At 39.2% G+C, this 23,080-nt stretch overlaps 1 protein-coding gene across 1 annotated transcript in view; it reads left to right on the top strand.

Moving 5' to 3' along the window:
- The window catches only part of LOC103917527 (O-acetyl-ADP-ribose deacetylase MACROD2-like), a 269,054-nt gene that overhangs the window by 190,676 nt on the left and 55,298 nt on the right, over nucleotides 1–23,080 (top strand). The window lies entirely within an intron of this gene.

The following is a 23,080-nucleotide window of genomic DNA, read 5'->3' as shown; positions in this document are numbered from 1 at the left end:
TTATTTAATTTACTTCAAGGCAACCTTGAATGCGTGTTAAATAAATAGTTTTTTTAAAAAAGTTAAATAATTAAAACATGGTAAAACCTCACTTTAGTGAATTAATGAGGTTTTATCTTTGCACTTTTTTTTTTAAACTTTGTGGCTTACCCTATTCTGCTTGTCAGAGTACTCAAGTAGATTTCAGTACAAATCTTTGGTGCATGTAAGAGATGCTACCAACATGTAAATTAGTAAGACAGAGAGGCACAAGTGCACATAGTGGGTATTGTTTCCAAATATATGGGTGCTGTAGATCGATGCTATTTTGCTTTTTGTAATATTGTAGTATCATCGCCGTAGGAGCTTACACAAGTGTTAACAATTCAGGAAAAGAAAAACCATGAAGAGCTTGATCTCAGTTTTCTGTGACTTCCCCTGCCTCCCAGAGGGAAGTAGAAGAGCTCAGTTGTGGAAATTTCACAGTGCAGGAGCGGCACAGGCAGCGACTAATCTTCCTTCCTGGCTGGAGTTAAAAGGACTTGATGATCAGAGCTTACATATGCAAGGGTAAAGGAAAGGACTCTGTAAAAAGACAGAAGATTGCTGTTGCTTGTGAGGCTTGAGGAGAAGTTGTCAAAGCTTTTGTTTTAACAGCCTTAACTGAACAGGCCTCCCTTATTTGTGGACCATGAAAAGGTGCTTGACAACTGCACCCGGGCATCTCAATAAAACGGTTCATGTTTCTCGGCTGTGTGTCTGGACATTAAAGTACAGGGAAGCCTTGCCTGGTAATCCTGTTGGATTAATCTGTTTCTTTTGATTCGAGTTAGTTGTCTGCAGTATACCAAATTTTTCTTTGTTTAAAGGAAAATCCTTTAAAAGGTAATCCTTTGCTAACCATTCATGTTCCTGCAGAGCTGTCCATGTACCTCCTCTCCAGCGCTTGCTCCCAGATGGTAACATCCAAAAAAAAAAATAATCAATGCAAGTATTCAAATTCCAGTCAGGTTCCCAGAGCGCTGCTGCTGCAAGGATTTGGCTATTGACTTTCTGTGGTATTTATTCAGCTGGACCATACTTCAAAAGTTGATGTCCATTCAGCGTGGCACTAGATGACATGGCTCTCCCTCTGTGGCAGCTGGATGAGCCCACGCTGTGAGTCAAGTCAGGATTTTTCCTGTGTTTTATGTGTTAAAAGTGGGGGACTCTCAATCAAGTTAATCTATTGGCAATTAAAACTGCCTCCTTCCCACCCCCCTGCTGCCACCCCACCACCTCCTCGTCTCCTGCCCCCTCAGGGCAGGCTGAGGTGATGGCGGCACATGAGGCTGGGTCAGTGCGCTGCTTCATCCTCTCTTCTGCATCTCCCCTCTCTCCTCCTGCCCTGGCATCATTTTGGGCTTTTACCACCATTTCTTAAATAAGTTTCCTCAGCGGTCTCAGGAAGCTCCTGTGGCAGGTTGAGTTTTGGCGCACAGTGGGTCCCTGAGGGGAACTGGCTGCGGGCGGCACAGCCCCAATGCCTGAGGGGAACTGGCTGCGGGCGGCACAGGGCAGCCCCAATGCCCTCCCACAGAGGAGGTCTCCCTGCAGACCCCTGTGGCCAAAAGCCTGCGAAACACAATCCCGGATCCTTTAATCTCCGGTGGAAGGATAACAACATACCCCCTTGCTTGCGATGCAGGTAAAATACCAAGTTTGACTATTTTATGGTTTAGAGTTTGGCTGCTGGTGGTTGAGGGGCTGTGTTTGTGCTCTGGAGGTGCCGTGAGCCGCCCTTGGGTGGAGTGGCCGACGCGTCCTCAGAGTGCACTCACTTAGGTTTTCCAAGTCTTTTGAGGAAAAATCCTGAGAATTTTGCTCCCAAAGTAATCCCGACTTTGGGCAGCCGCCATGAGGTGTCTGTGGCTCCGGCCTTGGGTGCGTGCATTGGCTGTGCCCTTCAGAGAAGGGAAGGGTGCACAGGGTCTCCAGGCTGGAGCTCGCTCAGGGGAGCACAAGATGGAGGCACCCCTGGCTGGCCCACCCGCCTGCCGCAGGCAGATGAAGCCCGGAGCCCCTACCTCTGGGAAAAATGACTTGTTACTGGCAACGTGCATTTCTCTGTAGAAGGGATCATTTTGTTTCCGGTTGAATGGGTTTGGATTTTAAAGTCTGGATATATTTTTTTCCTTTTTCCAGGAGGAAGTAGCAGCAGCACTCCACGTGAAATACTGCTAGTGAATTATTAAAACTTTATTATATACGTAAACACCAAAGCCTTCTTTTGATTGCAGATGCTGAATATTTATGATAATGCATAATACCAGTGTAGTTTTTCCAATAATGGGATTCAGATCTCTTTAGTAATGCTCGTTAATTTAATCTCTCTGTCACTGCTGGGGGTATGAATACATATCTTAGTTTTACAGAAAATTAAAACCAGAAATTTCTACTTGCCCAAGCTCATGCAACGGGTTTTTGTGATTTTGAGCTGCTTTTGAGCTGTTCTGTGTTTGAAATCTTTCTAGAATTGAACACAAAATAGTTGGAAATGGTTATTTGAACACCCTGATCTAACGCTTGTGAATTACTCAATACGGACGTTAAAACCGTCTTCTGGAGGAGACCTGTTGAGGAACCCAATGGGCAATGTTGTTGGCAAACATAACGCACCTGGCTGTAAGTTCAGGTGCTGGTGGGTTTGGGTGGCTGCTTATCATCCCTGCGTCAGCTCAGAGCCACATCAGGGCATCTGTGTACTTTGATGTCCCAGAGCCAGAGTAATGATTTGTTCTCGCATTCCCCATTTGAATGCTGTCTATTCATTTTCATGACCATTTGGAATGAAGAGATAAAAGTACAAAAGATACCAGAAACAATTTTTCACAGAACTGTTTAATCATAAAATTGAGAAACACACAATAGAGCCTTAGAAGAATCTTTAGTTAAATATAGATGTCGAAGGTTTATTTCTGCTTTTCAAATAACTCTGAAGTTTCCAGGATTTCATTATGAGTTTGGTGAGTGAGCCTTTTTTCTTCTTCATTCTTTACTGTTTTTAATAATTGATTTTTAATTAGGAGGCATATTTCGCTTTCAGGTCTAGATTTATCACACATTCAGCATCTCACTGCTCCTGTTAATTTGCAGAGAGCGTTATGACTTATTTGTGCGTCATGTATTATTTGTCCCATTATGTTCAACAGTGCAAAGGTGAAAATTATTAAGAAAATTACCTGCATTTGGAGGGAGTGAGGAAAAAACATTTGCTATTTTGAGAAAAAGTGACCCCTTTTGAAAATGTATCATGAAGTTTTGGCTGTTGAGAAATCAAAATGCCCTATTTTGCATGGCAATTTTTTTCTTTACATTCTTTTACAGCTGTGTCAAGGAATGAAAGTATGTGATTTCATGCACTTTGTTAAAGCAAAGCGAGAAAGAGCTGAGATTTTTCCTCCCTCTTACAGTTTTGGATAGTCTGTGGGGTTTTGGGGGTTTTGTGCCCCACTGTCCCCACCTCGTTTTCATTTATTTTCCTTGGGGTTCATTTTTCCTTTAGCAATTTTCTGACTGTAGCAAAGTTCTTATTGCATGCTGATTTCTGGATTGGCTTGCTTTCTTTGACCTTAAATTGAGGGTCTATTTAAAATAGCAAGCTAGGGGTATTTTTTTTTTTCCCCCTCATAAGATTTTGTTGCCTATACTAGAGTTGGGGAAGGAGATGTCATTGTTTATTGTGTCCTGTTATGAATGTAATTTTTGTCAGCTCTGTACTTTAAAATGGTAATTTTGTCTTTAAAAACTCTGAGAGGAGACAGGTTATATTCGCAGTCTTTTGTAAGTATTGTTTGGACCCAGTTTAAGTTGGTTGCTCCAAAAGATCTGTCTGCTTTTCTGTTTCTCTCCGTCTCTCTGTCTCTCTCTTTTTTGGCCAGTGTAACTATGTCTTTTCTAGGGCTTTTGCTGGCATGGAAAAAATTAATTCCTATATAGCCATAAGTATGTTAGCATATCTTAAATGTAGACCAGACCTACCTCTCCAGTCTGCCAAGATATGGTTTGTAGGCATGTCATTTTAAGCAACTGTTACAGCATGGGGAACTTGTATTGTGTTCATGATCACAGTACGGAACTGGGTTTCTCTGTACGTTATTGGGTAGGCTCCATTTTGAAAGTGGGATTTGCCTGCCTTCTTTGTTCGCCTTTACCTCTGTGTTAGATTATAATAGCGGCAAAAAAAAGTGTTTTCTCCTGCTGGAAAGAAATTACCACAGATTGACTTCTATCCTGGAAAATGTGTTTATTAGGAGGGAAATGAGCTATTCAATGGCTGGGGTCTTTTGCTGAGCCTGAGAGCAAAATCACATGATGCAGGAGACGGACTTTGTGCGAGGGTCAGTATGCCACTTCAACATGCAAGCAGCTACGCTCACCTACATACAAGCATCTAGTGCCACATCAGCCCAATGAGCTCTCCGAGATACAGGCGTGGATCTGCAGACAGGACGCAGGGTTGGCTGGGCATCTGCACCTTTCCAGAATGACAACTGAGGGTCAGATATGTCACTTTGTCTCGGGCAGCTGAAACACTGCTGGGTACCAGTGTTTGAGCATCTGGGTCCAAATTGATGGTGGAGTTGTTTGTCTTCAGACATGGGTATGGCGGGTGTGTAGCAAAACCATCATGGCTGCTGCTAATGCTATAGAAAGAAGAAGAGGATAACTGCTGGTAGGGTGCTGCTACAGAGCCACTGGTGTTTGCCAGCCACCCTATTTGCCAATTAGTTGCAGACTAATGGGTTCAAAAAGCCAGTGCTTATCCAGTCAGTAGTGGCAGGAAGGAAGAGCTGATAGAAATATCTTTTCTTAATGTCCCTCCCCTTGGCCAGGGGTAAAGTTTTTATTCTCACGCCTGGGACTTGGATACACTACTAACCTTTTCCAGCCTCCTTCCAATAGTTAAATCTCTACCAAAAAAAGGAGGTTTTTCACTGACATCAACTTACATGGCAAATGAATATTCATGACCCTGAGAAGTGACAGTTGTAAGAGAGAAAGCAAGAGAAAAGTACAGGGACTTGTACAAGAGAAAATTGGAGGCAGGAATGAGACAACTTGCAAAGCACCCCATAGCAATGTAAAAGGAGAATACATTTAATATTAGGCTGACCCTACACTAGCCTGTTCAAAATGCGTAACAGGAAGAAGACAAGCCTGTTTTATCCTGAACCAGGATGAGATGCTCTCTGTTTTGGATTTCACAGGGCTTGGGCTTGATATTTACATAATTTAAATGCAAGTGAAGCAAGGGTTTAAATCCAAAGTTCAAATTCGCACGTGACGTGCACATAACATGAATGCATCCCTTGAGAGGAGAAGAAGGAGTTTGGGAAAGGAGCGGTGACAGGATTCTTTCATCGAGAAAATAAGCATTATTGTTTTGTATTTTTTTATGTCGATCTGTTGGCATTTTCTTGTATCATGTCAAATACATTTGTCAGATTGGGGTGTGCTTGCAACAAATGGCTTCATGGAACAAATGTGCTTCATCTGGGATTTCAGCTAGCTTCAAAAGCTTTCAGTTGCTTTGTACACTGCGTCATCATATCTTAGGTATTTAGATAATAGCTATGAAGGTACAAAGATTTATCTAGCAAATAATGATCATGTAGAAGAACTGATAACTTAAGGCAAATGGCTGTTTGCCTTTGTTGCTAATTAATCCCTTTCTGCTAGAAGATTGCTGCTGCAATTCTGTAGCGTTGTTAAAGTGTTTTATCTCTTTTTACTATTTGCATGCTGTTCTTTTTCATCTCTGTAAATAGAGTGGGTTTGAGAGGCCTGTAGCCACCACAGTTCCCCCACTGTGACAGTACATCAGCCAATTAAAATTTTAATATTTATGCATTTATGTATTTCTTTCTGTACAACTGTAATACTAGTTCCATTGGTAGCCCAGCAGCTCAGGGTAGACTGTAACCCTTTCAAGGTGTTTGGTTCAGCCCAAAATCTTGTTATTATTTATGAGCTTTTTATTGGATTAGATCACAGCAAATAGATTTCTCTGTAATTTAACTGCTTTTATAGAATTTAGTCAGACTTCTATGTAAGCAGAATCTTTCTTTACAGGTCAGTTATTCTTGAAATGTTTTTTCTTTCTTTCTTCAATCTGTGTATGTATGTTTGCTTTTTGCCTTCTGTTATTGCAGTGGGTATTTCCACGTGAGTTTCAGTTCAGCTTTAATTAAAACTAGTGGATTTTCTCATTTTGTAGTGCATCTAGAGATACGGTGATGATAGCTCTATAAAAAAATAAGCATAGTTTGTTTCAAAAGACCCTTAACCCAAACTGTCATGACTGTATTTAAATATGCGCTCTACTTCATAGAGTTTCTTTTTGTTTGGTTGGTTTTTGTTGTTTAAATATGATCTATATTTTGCTCTTTGGCTAGATAGGGTGCTAACTTCCTTTCTTCAGTCATTTTGTACATTCTTATAGTTACAAGTAATAATCATAAACAGGAAGACTCTGGATTGATTTTAAGTATTTCTTAGTTGTTGCCTAATTGTATCCTGTTAATTACACTTTCCCAGCAGTTACTTAAAAAATAAATAAATTATGTTTTGCTATTTACAGGAACTGATACAGGTATGTGATCAGGTGTTAAGTTTCACATGTGTACGTATAGTTGTTGATCCACATAAATGACTTTCCCTAATGAAGACTTCTTTAAAATACATGCTCAGCCTGTGATCCTTTAAAGTGGTTCTCCTGTTCCAGCCAGTGGTATAGGAACATGACTGTATGTTTCTGTCATGAAAAAAATTTAAAATTTCGTGTGTCCAGGCATACTTACTCACCGCTGTCCTCAGCCTTTTAATATTGCTGCTGTGTTGACTTAATTAGGCATTAGAAGGTGATGTTTTATTTTTCACTCATCAGTTACTGAATGCTGAGTCCACAACACTCCGAGCTCCCACTTAATTGTGAGGCCTTTTTCTTACTCAGATGGACTGTCACACTTACTCTCCTCATTTTGTTTAATTTTGTTACGAGGTAATTACAGTGTTATGTACCCGCAACTAAAAAATGAACATACACAGTTTCTGCCATATATATATATATGGCTTTCATATATACATACTTATATCTATACATGTCACTATATATATTTGTGACTGAATCTTGCAGTCTTTTCAGAAAGTCAGACTTCATGTGTGTGTGTGCGTGCGCACACATGCACATGTGTATAAATAAAAATATGGCATTAATTTTGTTAGACTGGGAAAGACCTGTAGTTCATGGTCATTGAAAACTTAAGGTGCTCTTGATAAAAATCCAAGCCGAAAAGGCAGGCAGTTATGTAAGGAATGTATTTGTTTCTTTTTTCCTTTTTGTTTCATGTTACGGGACAGAGCTGCAAATCAGGATGAGAGATCACAAAGCTTCCCTAATCCACAGATATCACATGATGTATAAGGCAATTCACGGTATGTTTGTTAGGTGAATTGGACATATGCTCTAAAAACGTTAGACACTTTCCACATATAGACAAAGACTACGTATATGTCTCACACGTATGTCTTGCATGCAGAAAATACAATTAGTTTTTCATTTACCAAGGTGCTGCTCAAGCATCTTAGAATACTTCTGTTGAGACTCTCCCCCGTAGTTAAAGGTGAAGAGCACAGCTCCCAGGGTGAAAATAGAGTCTGGGAGTGCAGGAAGCGACAAGTGTGGCTGTGTGCTACAATAAGAATATAGTAAGTCAGGCATTCGAGTATATTTATCTGCCAGTCTACAGAAGACAGTTTTTAAAACTAAGCATTTGGTTGGTTTCATTAAAGAAAAATCTGTAAATTGGGACACCTGTCAAAGTTGTTCAGTTTCACTCCTAACAATCTTGACGGTGTCCCTTTTGCTGAGGTAAGAATGAAGCGAGCGCTGCGGTGAAGACGTGTTTTGTTAGGCTCAAACAGGGGTGGTGGTGTTTTTAAATCTGTTTTTCAGATTTAAGGTCTACAGCTATTTTCCTGGTCCTGTAACAGAAGTACTGACTATTCAGTAGGAGGAAAATGCGAAATGCAATTTAAAAAACACACTTATTTATTTTTACAGCTGATATTGAAAGAAATAGAACGAATGAAATAAAGGAGTGATGGAGGTACTTGACTTGTAGACGTAGAAGCACTTTTGAGTATCAGACCATTTACTGAAGCTTTCACGCTGGTATGCCTAAATATAAAACAAAGACCTTAATCAGTAGAGAGTTCCTGAAAAGTATCTCTAAGCCCTAAGCTCCTTACATTCTACATGAAATGTATATAAATGATAGAGGTATGAGCTGTAAGGCATGGAAAAATGGCAGCAACTATTTGTTGATCTCTGTTGGTTATTCTTTTTAAAATGTGTGCGCGTCCAATAAAATGAAAACGTGGGCATTGCATGACACTAGCACCTCCCCGGAAGGAGGGCGAAGGTAGCTCTAACTATGTCTGCTGATGTACTCAGGCATGAAAACTCGCATTCCCCAAAGGTCAGAGATTGGAGGCTGTCATCGTCCTTAACGTCCCACCTCCCGTAACGGAAAGAATTTACAATAGTTTCTTCTTTTTGTTTCTAATGAAAGCAATTACTTCTTAGTCACCATATTTTCAAAGAAAATCTTGAATAAAACCCAGGATTAAACTATAGAGACAAGCAAAAAACAAGTATTGAAATTACTGATATTATAGAAAGAGATTACAGCTCTCTTCTTGCCACGTAGAATGAGGGATTATGAAATCAGGTCTGCATTCACATCTCACCTTCTATTTCAAATTTTCTGCTCTTTCCACAGAGCTTCACTACTCGTTTATGAGTCGCTCTTTGCTGATCACATTTTTCCAAAGTTCCTTTGTTCTGTGCAAAACGCTTACAGATTATAACATGCAGCTTTTCAAAAGCCAAGAAAATCTCCAGCAGGGCGGCTGGCAAGATGGTTGAGTTTTGGAAAGATCTGTCCTTCTTTGTTTTCTCTGTGCCTCTCTTTGCAGTTCTCTTCCTTCCAGTTTTGAGAACCCTCTATCAAAACAGACAGTATAAAGTGGAATGAACTTGGGGAATTATTAAAAAAAAAAAAAAGAGATGTGGTGATTGCTAACGAAGGACTAAAACTCTCATAGGTGGAACTGATTTTTAAGAATTAGTGGAAAACCTGTATGTACAAGTCTGTCTTTGCAGTTGCTCGTCTTTTCTAACTGATAAAATCGGATGATAATGCAGCTTCCAGTTGTTAATTTTCATTCTCATGCCATACAGCAAGCTACAAATGATGCTCCCATGATTTAAGAAACAAATAAAAAAGCTTACACACACCCCCCTCCTTCGCACCCTTTCTAGGGCTTCAAGTTTAGCCTGAATCACTTTGTAGATTCAATTTAGACTTTCTTTTTAAAATCAGTTGTAGTGGGGGAACAGTAAACTGAGGTGTGAAGTAACCAGGGACAGGAATCGCTGAGGATGGCTTTGCTATGAAAGCAAATGCATGATGAACCTCATCCGTGTGAGCATTGTTATCACAGAATCCAAATGCTCCACAGACCTTTGGTGCATTTATCCTAATTGCTCTGTAACAGAGAAGTAATGTTTTCTCCATTTTACAGTTGGGAAAATGAGACAAGGAAACTGTATGTTTTGCAAAAGGTCCAAGCCAAAAAGAGCAAAAATCAGCTCGCTGAAGGCAAAGCATAATTCACTGGGCTTTCATGCCTGTATCAGTTTTGCAAATAGGAATTTTGATTCCTATCCGGAAGGAAGAGGAATTTTAAGTTTAGTACCAGTTTCACGGGCAGAAACAGGATGATAGTTGGAAAAAGAGAAAACGTACTCTACTAAGAGCAACTTTCTGACAATTAGACCTTAATTGGTTATACAGCAAATTGTCTACAGGAATGGCAGAAGGACCACTAACTGGAAATAAGATACTGCTAGATAACTAGTATTACACCAATGGAGATAAAATTGAATATAGGAAAAATGTGACGTATTTGAGGCTACCACCATTAGTAATTCTAAATAAACAGCGATTCACTGTTCTTATTTGAGGCTTTTCTATATTTAGAGAGGGGCTGTTTACTTTTATTTTGAATTTGTATATATAGTATTAATAACAAAGCATTTAAAAATCTTTTTTATGACAAAAATACAGTCTTGTGGATTAAGAAAGTAGCTAATTTTATTATCTACTAAATCTGGCGTCCTCTAACAGCAGAAGAATGTCAATGATTCTCCCATTAAAAATTATTCCTTATAATTATCTGTAAAATAGTTGTTTTTTTTTTTTTTCTTTTACAAATCACCTTATTTACATCTTTTTTCCTTGTTCTTCTGTAAATGCCTTGTACTGTGTAGGGTTTCTTATTCAAGTTTCTTTTAAAGCTAATTTATCTTTTTAAAATTCAAAATCATACTTTTGCCATTTGGACTGACAGATCTGTAGTGTTGTAGTTTTGGCTACATATACAGTAGCAAAGAACAAAATATTTTTTGTCACACTTCTACTGTTACGGTTCAGTCTGTTCCTTTTACATTATCAGCTTGTTTCTCTGGGCTTCATAGAGGCATCTGTTAATTTTTATTGGGCAGGGCTGCAACTTAGCAAACTCATGTAAGCTTCACAAGTCATTCACAAATGTGGATGATTAAACCAATTATGTCTTGGCTGAGTGATCTATGAGTGTATTATATGCACACAATGTTAAAAGAATGTTATTAAGGTGCAAAACCAAGTGCTTAAAGTTAGGAAGTGCCAAAATTAAAGTTGCCTGCAGGCTCGCAGTCTCTATGCATATATGTATTATGATGTTGCCTCTAACTGTACAATTGCACTGTTTTTCCAGCTGGAACCTCATCTCAGTCATCCTCTTTGTTCCAAGCATAAACTGTGTTTCACTTTTTGTGTACTTAAATTCTGGTCTGCAAACCAGTATTTGTTATGGTACTTATCAGTTCGGTATACGATTTCATAAGTAAATTAAAGATTTCATAGGTAATATATTTGTCTTCCCCAAAACAATGGTGTTACCTTTACCAAAAGGAAAAAAGAAAAGAAAAGCAGAGATTAAGGTCAGAATTCTAATTTTAAGGCCCAAGCTATGCAGCAGGGGACTAATTTCTGTAACGAAATGGAAGTCCTTAAATTTCAAAAAGTACGTCTGGTAAATTCCAAGCGAGTCCGCGAAGTGGAACTTGTACATCAACTCAGGGTGTAATGCAACATTATAAATCGTCGGACTGAAATTCACCTTGAGATTCCCACCTTCTTCTCTACTTCTTGTTCCCAGTCCCACTACCTGCATTTTAGTTTACTGCTCCCTTAATCACATGAATTCGAAAGTCTGTTGGCCTAAATTTACATATTAAAGAGGGATTGGTTTTAGGGAGGTTTTTTACTTAGATGACTTCAGACTGCGGTCTTAAAAAAGTTTGCTTTGACGTGATTAAGGAGCAGAGAGCTGATTGAGAGAGGAGTGATGGGTGTGGTGGATGTGTGGATGTGTGATGAGTGATAACTTCCTCTGCGGCTGGGCAGATTGTAATGGGAGACCCTGTTCTCAAACATTTGGGGTGTGGGGAGTGAGTGTCCCCTTCTAACTTCTTACCTTAACGTTCACTTCTAAAAATTAGTCTCCGTGTCTAGCCAGTCACAGTTTCTCTCTGCTCCTGGCTCACTGTCTGATTTCTTTACTGGGAAACGGTTTAGTTTTAGTCCCAGGCCAATTTCCCAGATTTTCTCTCTTTGAATTCGTGTGCCTGTGCCCTTCGTTGCCAGCTTCACTCTTACGCCATATCCTAATCACAGCTTTAGTCACCAGTCCCTCTCATCCTGAATCATGCCATCTGCCCCTAAATGCAGGTAGCGCCCCTTTCTCCTTCCTTTCACCAGTTTGTACTGGGATGAAGGGAAAAGTGTTCTGAACTGGCAGTAATTTGTCGAGCCGAATGAATTCATTACTCAAGCAAATGAAAGAGAACTGCCAATTTCAGAGTTGCTGTAAGTGAAGAAATTGTTTATGGAAACCTACTGTCAGGGTTGTAATCTTTGTTTATCTTTCAATCACAATTTTGATTTAAAATGGTTAGCCCGACCTAGCTGTACCACGGTGGTCACCCCATCTGCTGTTCCATTGCTCTTAGGAATGAAGGCAGTATTGTCAATGTAAAAGGATAAAACCCCTGGTGTTACTACCTTCTTTGTATTTCTTCACCCTTGATGATTGGGCAATAATTTCTCCACAGGGATTATTTGTTCAAGGGTGGAGCCTCTGTTCAATCCAGATACAACCCAGCTGCGGTGGAATTTAGCCTCTTCTCTGGGCTTACAAGCAATTAGCGCTTCAGCCAGGACTGCCTGCCCTCCCAGAGAACAAAAGATTCAGCAGAAAACTTTTCCCTTGAAATGACAGCTGGACAAAGAATCGGCAGATTTATCAGGCAATTATTTTGAGTCACTTCTTGCAGAAAAGAAAAGTAGCATGACCTCACCATGGACTGAGATGAGACCTCTTATATGTATAAGTTTATATGTAGGTAACTAGTGGAACGAGTGTCAAAAAAATGAATATTCTTAATAACACCAGGTACAGATAACAGTCATATGTGTGTTTTGAAGCAAATTCACTCTGATGACAGGTCAGTTTTTCATCAGGAGCTGGAAAATTGCAAACATATGATTATTCAAATAAGATGATATCTGCAAATAGGATATACTAAGCAAATACTGTAAAGTTCATATTAGATATTATTATCTTCTTCTCCCTTGAGAGTTGATTCGGCAGGAGCAGTTGAATTTTTTTAAACATAAAGAGTGTGGATGTTTTGTTATAAAGGAAAAAAGTACCAATGCACATCAAATATTAAATAGGATTCTCTCTTTTTCAAAATTAATTCCCAGATTTGATGCTATAAAATTTTAACAGTTGTGGGAGAGCTCCCAGAGGACCCTTCATTATGTCTCATTATTATAGCATATGTGAGGCCATAGTACCCTTGGTTGCCATAGCTCCTTATTTAATCAAGAAAAATATGTTTCATGGCTGCACAGCTGGGTAACCTTATGTATCTATAGTTTTGTCAAGAAACAATCGTATCTGTGCCCCATACTATCTTAATGTGAATTTTGCTTCAAAAATTCATAAACCAGACTTCTTATTTTTTATTTCTTGACTACATGGTAAAGTTTAAGGTCAGACCACAATTTTGCCTAGTGCTTCTTTGGGTTTTCTTAATAAAGGGAAGGCTTTTTTCCTTTTGCAAGGCCAAATGTGATTGCAGGCTTTTTGTATTGCAGCACAAGGAAGGCAGAGTCCACACTGGTGGGTGTGACAGGTTTGCCATCAAGCGTATGGCTGTATGTTTTTTAAAACCAATCTGAGTTCTTAATTATGTGTTTTTCTTTCATTTATGTTATTTAAAACCTAATACTTCTTACTGAACAAGTTGTTTCAGGTCTTCTCTGGAACTGCTATCAAATAGCAGTTTAAATATTATCTAGCTTTAGCAGCTGCCTGTGAAGCAGCCCACAAGGCTAATGATGGAGGATCAGGACACATAAGAGATTTGTAGACTCCTTAGTTTGTTCCAGGCTGCCCAACCTGGTTTTGCTTTTGTAGTGCAAAATGTCTGTAAATGAAAGTACACCTTCTGAATTTCTGGAGAGAGAGACAAGATGACAGCAGTACTCCTGCCTGCTCCTTTGTGAGTACATCTCCCCTGGATGCAGTTGCCCTAAAATTACAAAAGGGTGCAAATGGCTGCCTCCTCCTCATCTGTGGGAAGAAATCATGAGAGTTGTAGGCTTGGCAGTTAAGCATTTCCATTTGTAGAACACTGACATACTAATGATGGTAATTTTGCATTTGTTACTACATGCCTAATCTAATTAAGTTTTTCTTAGGGTACAATTGTTGTTTTCTGTATTTAATTATGTAAGCACCAGGTGCAAATGTTAACGGTAGCTGAATTCAGAAGGAAACCTTTTATCTTTGTGTTATGCAAGACCTTTTTTCTGTATCTTTAATTTTGCAGTTAAAAAATGCGTACAGTATTTGGTTGTTCCAAGGAGTTATATTATCATTTCTGATTGATATACATAGGAAACACTAATGAGGACTAAAAGTTTATATTACTCTTAGTTTAAATGTGTTTAGAACTATTTATGAGCTCTATGTTTTTGGTTTCAGGTGTTGCAGTAGTTCAGACTCCTTTTCCCAGCTACGCTGCTGATTTGGAGGGTTGGCAGCCTTCCCAAGCTCCACGACAGTTCTGCCCCTGTCTATTTGAAAAGGTCTGAACTACGCAGGGGTCTGTTTGAATCTGAATTTCGTGGAGCACTGATAAAACTGCTTCTGTGACTGCCAGCCTGGCTGTGAACTTTTTGCCACCATTTCATCAATGCTTGTTCAAACATTGAAAGAGAGTTTTCAGTAGAATTCTTTGCCTGGAATAATAAACTCAAGTATTATTTTTAAAGCTCAAGGACCTGAGCTTTGAAATGATGTAAAAGACTGCTCAGAGGCAAGTGACTCTCAGAAGGTTTTGAAATTATAATGTTACTTTTTAAATAGAGTGAACAGGAATTGCAGTAAACTTTTCCACCTGGAGATTGGTAATTGTTTTAATCTTTAATCTTTAAAAATAAGTGAAGCTTGTATTTTCTAGTTTCTAGTCATTCATTAGTAATCTATATTTACGTAAATTTGGCATTAAGTATAATAGAAAAATGAGAGAGACAATTGATGCGTGTTTGTTCTAAAGCGTAAGGTACCCATAAAACATTCTCATTACTAATGAATTACTAAATTGTCTACAGAAGCATTTTTCAGCCTTTTCTAATTTGTGAATGACTATACATTTTGTAGTAGAAGTATGGCATGTATGTACTGTGAGTTTAAGCCTGCTGCCAGCGTGCCTTCTTCTCTGAGTTACCTTCCGTGGATTCCTTCAAAGTAGGGTTTTAAGCCCTCCATGGACCGCAAGTCAGTAGTAGTGACCTGAGATATGCAACCTTTCATTTAAGGATCCTGTGTGATCACTTTTCATTGGGCTGTGAAGTATGATTTTACGGTTGACAGTTCAACTATTTTCAGTATAGAAACATAAAGGTTCACATTTATACTGGTGAACGGTTGATCCATTGTTTTCATTCTAGATCCGGGTAACCAAAGAAGCTGTGTCTGAGAGTTGTTTTGAATTAAGCTTTCCAGTGTTGTTAATGCTAGAGCTTTCCCCCATCCCTGCCATTGTTCTTAGAGACCTCAGCTGTTTCAAGTTTGATTTGTTTCTTACCCTTCAGGTTTTTAATTCAAACTCCACCCCTTTGATGGTTTATCACAAAATTTGTTCAGAGGTAGTCTTTTGACTACTACTGATTATACATTGCATCAAAGAAAAGTGGTTGAAAACTGTAAAACCACAAATAAAATATACATCAATGGGTTACAGCAATGAATGCTAACATACTGTTTCTTCAGAAAGAGCCCTTCAGGGACAGAAGACCATGTTCCAGGTGATGTGAAAAATAGTGAGCTTGACTTCTGAGAACAGCTTGCCAGAGTTTGTCCTCAGGTTTTACTAAAAATGAATTTTAAAAAGATTAGAATAGGTATGTTTAGTATTAGTTCATAGAAGTCTTCAAATTAGTATCAGCATTAATTCTTTCTGGCAATGAGGCCTGCACGCTGATGGGAATAATAACTTGTCACTTAGTTCCTAGACGTTTTTTGCTTTTGGATTAATTTTTCCATTATTCCTGTTCCAGGTGTTGTTTTTTTCCCCCAGAAGTTCAATGATTTATTTGGCTGATAATACACAGGCTGCGATATTTCAGAAGTTGATATCTGTTTCCATGTAGGGATGCTTGGAAAAAAAGAAAATAAGACTATCTTGCAAAAAATATGCTGGCCTCATTAGGTGCAAAAGTGTCTCAAATGGCCCTGAAGCAACACTGGCTTCTCCAGCTTCTCAGCATGAAAACATGTCTAAGTAAGTTATATTATTTCAGGACAGTGAACAGCTTGCTTCAGATTCAGCAACTGTGTTTATTCTTTGGTTTTGATTTTTCTCCCAAATGAAGAATGTCACTCTGCATTGTTTACATTTACATCTCAAAACAATTAAGCTAAAACAGCTTCATAAGATTTGGAGCTGGCTTTCTCTCAGGGAAAGCTTTACATTTAGTTTCCAGAGTCACGCAGTAAATAGACTTATTTTTGTTTTTTCAAGCTGGTACGATTGCATGTGTTCATCTTTCTGAAGAGGTTGAATGCTGTTGATTTTGAATTGTGCATATTGGCAAGGAAACTTCCCGTAATTTCTGTATAGGGCTTTAATTATCTTTATGAGAAGAACAACTAACTGATTTATTATACCTTTGGGGATATTTTTTATTATATCTTTGGGTATCTCACCGAAATACCTTTTTCATGAAGAAGTAGAGTAGAAAACAGTAAAAGCTTGCTCACCTTCTATTACAGGATCAAGTACAAACAAAATTCAGAGACTTTACTCCATGTATTTTTCTGTGTCCTTGTACTATACCCATCTGTGAAATATATGAAGAACTTTTCTAGTCTGAACTGAACTTGATTTCTAACATAATTGTATTGTTCTAGTGCTTAGTCACAGAAATATTACAATATGTAGGGGAACTTCAAACAGACCTAGTGTTGCTAAGTTTATAGGGGACCATCCTGCTCTCTTTCATTCCTTCTCCATTTCCAGGTTTCATCAACCTACTCCTATACAGTCACGATACACGTTGCTGAGTGTGCAATCTGATATTTCTTTGCTCCATGTTACAATAACTGGCATTTCTTTCTCAGTAGGCAAAGCGTTAGAAGTAATTTTCCCTTAGGGCAAGTCACTGGGGTAAAAATTTAGAAAAGGCTGTAAAGCGTAAGACCTTCTCAGCTTTCTCATTCTGGATCCTGATTCTGTTTTCCCCTTGTGGGATGAAAGGGGATGCCTGAGGTGGCTGTACGAACGAGCTGCCTTCTGTACGCCATTGCTTCCTCCTGCCATTCCTTAGCAAGGGCAAAGCCTTGTTTCAGCCAAGAACACAAAGTGTTTTGTACTAGATGCACTATATGGGTCGTGCATGTGTGGGACTGAACAGATCGGAACTCTTATGTAGCTGCTTATATGGCTGTCTGCCATAATGACCTGCTGTCCAGGGCTGTATGAAGACCTTCTGATGCACGGGCAACGTAGGACATGAGTTTTGTATCCTAGGTGTGTTTTTCTCTATATATATACTGCTTGGGCTCTTTGAAACAGGACAATACCTTACAGACAGTGTCTGTCCCTCATCCTCTGACCTCAGCAAGTTCCCTGTGAAGAGTCCCAGAGTGTTTTCATATCCCTCCCACTTGCCAGGGGACAGAGCAGGTGTGAAGCAGGGCAAATGGGGGCTCAGTCCCTTGCAGGTTGAAGGAGACCCTAATTTTCCTTCAGATGCTTGTCATGCCTCTTCCTGAAGGCTGTCCCTACAGAGCTCGGGGGCAGCCTGCTCCCTGGAATTGGTAAGCGGTGAGCAGAGACAGGCGTTGGGCTGTGAGAAAGGTGCTCCCAGTTCCCAGGGCCAGTGCTATCCCCTCTGACATTCCCTGTGCCCCTGCTTCCTTCCTCCAGCAGCAACAAGAATGATCAGCATCATTCCTCCACCGGTTTTGCAAGCGGTGCAACCACAGTTAAGAGGTCTGCTGTCAGCAGGGGTTGAGAGGGCACCAGGTGGGATTTAACCACTGTTGCATATACAGTTCAGAATAATTTTCTGCTCCTTTGATAGTTCTTGATGTGTTTTATTCAGTTCCAGTCTAATCAAGTTAAATGTTTTAGCACATTGTCTTTCTTCAGACTTTTACAGAAGGCAAGTGTAATCTCTCTTGAAGAGAAAAAAATAATTCCCCTTTCATCTTTCTAGGGAGATCACTTTATTCATGTGTAGTGACCTGGCTCAACATTTGATAACTAGTGTGTCACTGAAAGTTCCTCATTACGGTCCCAGCTTGCAGACCACCTGGAGTGCTTCATTATTAACGTGAACTTCAGGTTAAATTTTTAGATCTGTGCAGGTGCATTTGCACTATTCATTGCAGGCTGGCGACACATGCCTCATGAAGGGACAAGAGTACGTGAGGCTGAATGTGTCTAAAGGCATATGGAGCACTTATTGTTTTGACAGCAGCCTTATGAGGAGTGTAAGGACTGAGGCTCGAGCTCTGTGTTGATTATAATATAACTTTTTGCTTTCCTTGGCAATCGTTCTTTGATATATAGGCACTTAATCTCATCGCCTGGAGAAAAGAAGTAGAGAAGTCAGAGAGGGGAGGATAAAGGGGAAGCGACACTCTGGTTAAAGCCAGTAACATGGGAAAAGCGTAGTTCTTATTCCAGACGTGAATGTATCTTCGGATGTAGATGATAGTTACATGGCAACCAGACACTGCAGAGCCCTCCAGATTGCTACTGGTTGTAGTGCAAGATATAAGTAATCCTGCTGATGCAGCTAGGATGCTGTTAAGACGATAAGTTTAGGAAGGATCTTGCACCTCTTTGATGGAAGCTTAATCTTGACTGGTTTTTGCAGTAGTTGCTTAAACCACCTAAACTCCACCAGCCAACCGTCTTTGCCTCCTGAAATCAAACAAGTGACCTACTGAATTAAACCTCTGATCTTAACTTGTTTGGTTTATAGTCTAAACAAATAAAAAGGCAAAAGATAACAGTCTAGTGTCACATACAGAACAACAGAGCTCTGTACAGTTGCAGGGTTATTCCCTGAGGTTTTGTTTGTGGGTTATTTTTCCTTTTTTAAGGGGGAATTTCTTTGGGGACTTCTCTCTCTCTCCCTCTGTCTGCTTTTTTGTTTTGTTTGAAAAGAAATATGGAAATAGCAGAAGTGGGAGGAGAGGTGGATTCATAAGAGCAGTGGAGCTGGAAGGACAAAGGGAGATGGACTGAAAAGGAAGGGGAAAAGAACGGTTACAAGTGTGTGGAAGGGAGTGGGAGGAAGAGGAAATCTGAATGTGGGATTGAGAGCACTGGAAAACGTGGGCAGGAATAAATTGGACGGGGGAAGAAAACTCCTGAAACGTGGCGGTGTTTTCTTTCGAGATGCTAGCCTTGTTACAGTAAGATAGCCTCCACTACTCATTGAGGACCAGATCTTGACATTGTCTGCTTAAAACAAGTAATAAAAGATACTGATGCTTTTTTTATGAAGAGCTAAAGCACCAAAAGGTGCTTCCTCAATAGCTTAATATTTTAAACAAACATCTCTCTCAAGTGTTGAAGGATTAAGGGTTTTAAAATCTTATACAATTGTATAAAATCTGTGTAGTTGAAATCTTCCTAGTCATTTTACTCTTATTTAAACTGAATATATGCTGATTCTTTTTTCTTTGCACACGTAAATAGTGGTGCCCTGGTTTTCTAACAGGGTATCGTAGCACCTACTTCAGTTGAGTTGAATATGCATATGGTCTGAAAATGGGAATGCAAATTGCCTCTGGGGTAGAATTTGGTTTTAGTGACTAAGGTGGTCATGATTGTCTGCTTTGAATTGAAGAGCTGATAGAAAATCAACAGATCTGACGACACTGTAACCACCACAGACTAAAATTTCATAGAAATAACCATTTTTTAAAATTACAGTTGTATTCATAAACCTTATCCATACAGTAGCTCTGTCCAGTTATATCTGAATACATCAAAGTTGACAAATCAAAGTAAGGGTATTTTAGATCAATGTTTCTGGTTCTGGCCAGTAACACTAGAAGATGAAATCTCTTTCTGATATGACCCAGCTCCTGAAAAATTTGTTTTTCCTTTAAAAAAAAAAATAAATCAGTAAATTAGATCTCTAGGCACAGATTTTCTAAATTTGCTGTTAGTGCAGTTATTTTGCCTTTCGGAGTTGTTTTCAAATATGTGGATGTACCTATCTTGTAGCATTTTAAAGTGCTAAATTGCCATTTAAAAGATGAAAGAAGTCTGGAAATTTATTGAATAGTTTAAAATGAATTAAATATACCAATTAAAGTTATTTAATATCTGTTATCATTTTTCATCTACACCTCAAATATTTATGGGAAAACATCCAAGAATTTGTATGGTATCTTTACAATGTGTCTGGTGAATGTCCCACGTGAAATAAATTATTTTTATTGCATTTTGGAAAAGTACATATTTAATAGTGAAATGCTTTGCTTATGTACTTGTATAACTCCAGTGTATAATATGGGTCCAAAGGTCTTTAATTATTATAAAGCTAGCACTTTAGTGACAAAATAATGGCTCTGATGTATCTGTAACTTTGGGATTAGATATTAGAAAGGTATCATATCTTTCAACTCTTCCTTATGTGATGTGACATTGGTGCCCCAGACATTTTTTACTGCATGAGCAATCAACATAAATGAAAACTAGAAAGCATTCATGTTAAGACAAGAAGCAGTGTTACTTTCAGTAAGGTGACTTCAGAGAACTGTCACACAGATATTTCACTGGAGACGTTCTGGTTTGACCTCTGCTTCACCATTCCTTCTCTCTTTTTTTTTTTTTTTTAATGATTAAACAGAGGAGAAGGGGTTTGTAAAAGCCCTCAAGAAAACTGACAGTTCCTTGCAGAATGTAGTTCTTTCTAATTTCCATATATTTTCCTGCAGGAGAATGGCTCTCTGAGAGCACATTAGCCTTCAACCTTGGCAGGTGTAGAAGTAAATCTGCAGTATTATGATTGAAATGTTATACCTGCTTATTCTAAAACTGACATGATAGGTGACAAACGACAGAGGCATTACTGGGTCAGGGGAAGCCTTTGTCATAATCCCTTTCCCCCTAACTTTTAGCTGGTGCAGCAAAAGAGAATCCTGTTTCAAGGATTATTAACACCACCTGCTACAAAATTCCTTTGGGAAGGACCAGAGTGCTTTGGATTCGAACACTGACTTTGAAACATACAGGAAAATGGCACAATCTCTGCAGATACTGTAATGGCTACTTCAGTTTAGTTATAAGACAGTCTTTCCACTGTGAAAATGTATTATTAAGGATATAAATGCTGTTTCTCCCATTTCAATGTAAAAATACATTAATTTTCGATGAATTCCTGAAATACTTGTGTTTCACAGGATTTGGACATGCAGTCTGCTGCAATGAATTGTGCCGCAAGGTTTAACTGATCTCTGGGTTGAGGGCTTGCCCCTTAGTTTGGGTAGCATAAATAGAAAGCTCTATCTCCATTATACAGGATTTTTTACTCTTCTTTCTTCTCCAGCACTGTTTCATGTTTTTGTAAGTTTTACCTCGTGTCTAATTCATCCATAAGGCCGATTCTTCCCTCAGGACCGCCTGTGGAAAAATTATTTCTCCCTTTGGTAGACTACTCCTGTGCTACTTCTCTTCTGTAACTCCTATACATTCACTAGGAAGGAATACAGTGCTTCCTGGCTGGCTATGGGGTATGTGGCTGATGCCCTGCAAGGGCGACGGGCCGGAGAGCGGAGAGGACAGGTACCTGACAAGAAGCCCAAGCACCAAGTGTCACCCCAGTTCATCTCCTGTTCCCATGTTGGCTTTTGGACTTTTTCAAAAGCCAGATGAGGGAAAGGTGTGACTCCTTTTAATTGGCGAGTGGCATTAATATGGTCCATTTCTTGCTGGAACTGCCTGAAGGAGAACAGGCAGAGCAGACTAACAGGAGAAGCCCTGGGCTCTTTTCATCTCAATCTCTGATTGCAGATCGCCCTGGAACCAGGGGGTGAATCTGTCCCTTTGTATTTTTGAGTGAAGTGAGTGCTGATTGATTTGTCAAGTGATTACATGCTCAGATGAGATACTGGAATGTATAGTTTGATTTGTATTCAGTACCACAGCAATGCCTAGGAGTAGCTTCATATAGTACAATGAAGATTGTAGTCATTGTAGGAGAATGTGTACATAGAAATCACCTTTCTGAATGTCTTTTAGAACCTTACTCAGCATCGTATCTTTTAGTTTGTTTTCTTTTTGGGGAATTTTCTGACCTTGCACTTGCAAAAACGGAATGCTGCAGTTTAAATGTTGACCAGAAGGACCTGTTTCTAAATAAACAATGCCAAAGTGTGCTGAAGTTAATTGCCTTTCGAGGGTATATCTGTCCTTTCTAAACTCGGATGCCGTAATATGTACCTAAGCTGTGAGGAGTTTTCAACTCATGAAGAAGAGCTTTAAACAAATACTTTGGTTGGTTGGCACATTTATACTATGGAAGATGTTGCTCCTGTGAATACGAGTCCTAGAAGGTTGTCTTTCTACATAAATGCTCGCTCTCTCTAAATAAATCCCCCCAAGACCCAACTACTCATATTTTGGTCTTGGCTGGCCATTTTGTGTTGCCATCCCCTGTCTGCCCCTTCACTCGTCACGACATATTACTCAGAGAGTCAAACTTATACTGTTGGAGAACCTGTAAGCTCCTTTAAGATGAGGCTGCTTTCCACAGTTTTTAAGCTTTGAAACCTAAAAAAAGATGGTATTTTGCAGAGTTTTTCAGCAATACCTAGGTGCTGTTTACTACTGTTACTGATTACTAATGTACGTGTGTTTCTTGAAAAGTAGTTTTCAGGATTTGAGGCATAACATACTATGAGTCATTTTTTTCCTTTTAATTCAGAAGAGGATTTTTGTACAAGAGGATCTTAAGAAGCAATTGTTATGATGTGAAGTGAATATATTAAGTTGTGATTTCTGAGCTAATCTTGGAGTCTATTTTAGAAATTAAGTTGAGGCTATTTAAAACAATTCTTACGTAGTAGCTGCATTTCCTAAGCAGCGGCTCTTTGCTTTGGTGAAAGCAGGGGAGTGGGAATGGGTTTTTTCTATATTGTACATTAATTACAGGTGTTCACAAGAAGTGACTCTCTGATTAAGGACATTGCTTTTCCATACAGAAATAATAGTTTTGTAAATTTTATTGCCATCAAGCCACTAGTAAAACCAAGTTATTTTAGGAATACTAGAACTAATAAAAGCTTGAGTTCCTTTGAAGTTGTGGCTTTGAGTTGGCTGTGAGTTCAACCAAACCTCTTTCCC

The sequence above is a fragment of the Pygoscelis adeliae genome, unplaced genomic scaffold (genome assembly GCF_000699105.1).
Source record: "Pygoscelis adeliae isolate BGI_AS28 unplaced genomic scaffold, ASM69910v1 Scaffold176, whole genome shotgun sequence".
NCBI lineage: Eukaryota > Metazoa > Chordata > Aves > Sphenisciformes > Spheniscidae > Pygoscelis > Pygoscelis adeliae.
Note: the sequence above shows the minus strand (reverse complement) of the source record. Positions and strands in the feature narration are given on the sequence as shown.